Genomic DNA, 2,758 nt, shown 5'->3' on the forward strand with positions numbered 1-2,758 from the left:
ATATGACACAGACTGGAATTCAAGTTTGTTTTTTTAAATACTATATAAAATTGAAGTGTAAACAAGTTTCACAAAAAATATGGAACACTTCACGAATTTGCAGGTCATCTTTGCACAGGAGTCATGCTAATCTTCTCTGTATTGTTCCAATTTTTTAGTATATGTGCTGCTGAAGTGAGCAGAGAAACAAGGATTTTAGCTGAGTCTTGAAGTAAGTCCAGGAGTCAAAGATGAGCAGAAAGAGAATTCCGTGCATGTAGGATACTCAAGGTGGAGTTGGAGTGTGTGAGAAACAATGAGGCCAGTGTCACTGGCTCATAGAATATGTGGAGAGGGGTAAGCTATAAGAAGACTGGAATTGTAGGAAGGGAATGACATTTTAAAGGGCTTTAAAAGCTAAACAGAGGATATTTGATTGGAGTTTATTGAATAGGGGAATGATATGACAGAGGCAGCTTTGTAGTGAGGAAGACATGTGTCCAAATTCTATCTCTGCTGCATGGTAAATATATGATTTTAGACAAGGCATTTAACCTCTAAAGGCCTGAGGCAACTTTAAGAATTTGAATTAAACAATTATTGATTCTTTGATCCTTTTTGGTAAGATAACTTTCCTTGAGAGTATCATACATACACACATATATCACACACACAATATACACACACACATGTATGCATATATGTATATACATACATACATATATACATTTTTTGTGTCTCAAATATTCCCTCAAGAGAGAGAGAAAAGGGAAAAGGAGAAAGAAATGCAGGGTATGATAGAATCCTAATAAAGCTGCCCCCAGCCACAATATTCTAGCTTCCTTATGGGCTCCAGTGAACAGCAGGCATGTCTTTATTTAACCACATGATCTGTCTTTAACCACAACACAGGTTCCCAGACTCAATACAAGCACTGTCCCTAGCTAGCCTCCAGATCTAATTCACATATTTGAACAGGTGTGTTCTTGTACTCAACCACAACCACATCATCTATTTAGCCCAAGACAGGACCACAATACCTAACTATCCATCTTTACCAGACAGGATAGCAATAGCTAGCCAATCAGAGGGCAGCACAACCAGGATGTTTGACCACTGAACCACAGAAGGGACCCCTCTTCATTACCTAATCTCCTAACAAATTCCTCCTGCCTTTTTAATATTCATAATTTCTGTTGTGTAATCAGCATCATTAAACTATAAATTTATCTGTATCATCTTACTAAGTTTCTGGTTCCTCTTGGAACCTAGCCCACTTCTGAGTGGCATCAATCCTCAATAAATATCTGTATTTGGATTAAAGCTGGTCTGACTGAATTCTTTAAAACAGTGCCACCACAACCCACCATGAAACCACAACAGGTGAACTTCAGTTAATTAATATTCCAATTTTCCAACCATACTTTTTAGGAATAAAGTCACTTTATTTATTCCAACTTTATTCATGGAAAAGATTTGGAAAGGGTAGAAAGTCATTTAAAAAATTGTATTTTGACCAAAATTTGTCAACCAGTTCTGGGGAGGAAGTATGAAGATGTAATTACCCACTCACACAAACATTCAAACTTAGGTATATTTTCTTATGTGAGAAGTCCCACCATTTCTTTATTATTTTGGTCATTTTATTTTGAACTTTCTCCAGAGTTTTTATATCCTTCTTGATAATCAGTAAATAGTGTTTTAGATATATTTAGACCTCAAATATTTCTCCTGATTTTTAGCAGTCAAAAAGATCAATGTTTCAAAGAAGTAGCCCCTGAATAACTGTCAGTATATGATATTCTTATATTTGATTTTTCCTTCAGTGGCGGTATTGACTCTGATCCAATGGTTTCTATTAGAATTTTCTTGAACACTGCATCTAGGTTTATGAAATTATTAAGAAGGTTTTCATCCAACAAAGTTCTATTAGGTAAATTCCAATGATGCCAGACCACTGGACTAAATTTCTTGGGATGGCAAGTAAGAATTATTGACTACCTTGTCAATACTTTATTTTTCCCATCTTTCTCCAACCTTAAAAAATATAAAAAAAATCAAGCTGTTCAAAGTTTACCAAGTAGCTAATTGCCTTTTGTATGGTCGAGCCTTGAATATGATTAAATATGATTAAGCAACTTCAGGATCAGTAGCGTGATCATAACTTATGTGCAAACTGGAGACACCAAATCTCAACTTTGTAGTGATTTCATGACAATTCACACAGGAAGAAAGCTCATTTGAAATCAATCAACCATCGACAAAAAAGCCATGACACACTTATGAGGCAAAGGGACAAGATTTGCAAATAGCACCAAAGTCATGTAGTCAGTTACTATCACCACGTTTTTATCCGTAACACTATTGAGCCTTTTTTTTGGAAGGGGGAAGGCAGGGCAATTGGGGTTAAGTGACTTGCCCAAGGCCACACAGCTAATAAGTGCGTCATGTGTCTGAGGCTGGATTTGAACTCAGGTCCCCCTGACTCCAGGGTCAGCACTCTACTCACTATGCCACCTAGCTGCCCCACTATTGAGCCTTTTAACATCACACAGAAGTAACAACTTTTCATTAAGGTCTTTCCATTTCCCACCGACCAAATATTTTAGCTCTGATTTCAAGGTCCCCCTTACACAACATAAATTTGTTCTGCCTTTCTTGGCCCTTGCATGTCAGTGATGCTTCTGTCAAACTGAACTGCTCTTCTACTGGACTTTGCTTTTCATTATGCTGTGTAGAAATCTGGAATGGTCTTGCCTGCATTGAAATACTTCAAGGC

At 37.1% G+C, this 2,758-nt stretch overlaps 1 non-coding gene across 1 annotated transcript; it reads right to left on the reverse strand.

The window, feature by feature from the left end:
- Positions 1–73: 73 nt before the first annotated feature.
- Positions 74–182, reverse strand: LOC118852530. The gene has a single exon (XR_005010602.1). It is a non-coding gene; the product is annotated as a U6 spliceosomal RNA (small nuclear RNA).
- Between the last annotated feature and the right edge of the window lie 2,576 nt (positions 183–2,758).

This window comes from Trichosurus vulpecula, chromosome 5 (assembly GCF_011100635.1).
Source record: "Trichosurus vulpecula isolate mTriVul1 chromosome 5, mTriVul1.pri, whole genome shotgun sequence".
Lineage (NCBI taxonomy): Eukaryota > Metazoa > Chordata > Mammalia > Diprotodontia > Phalangeridae > Trichosurus > Trichosurus vulpecula.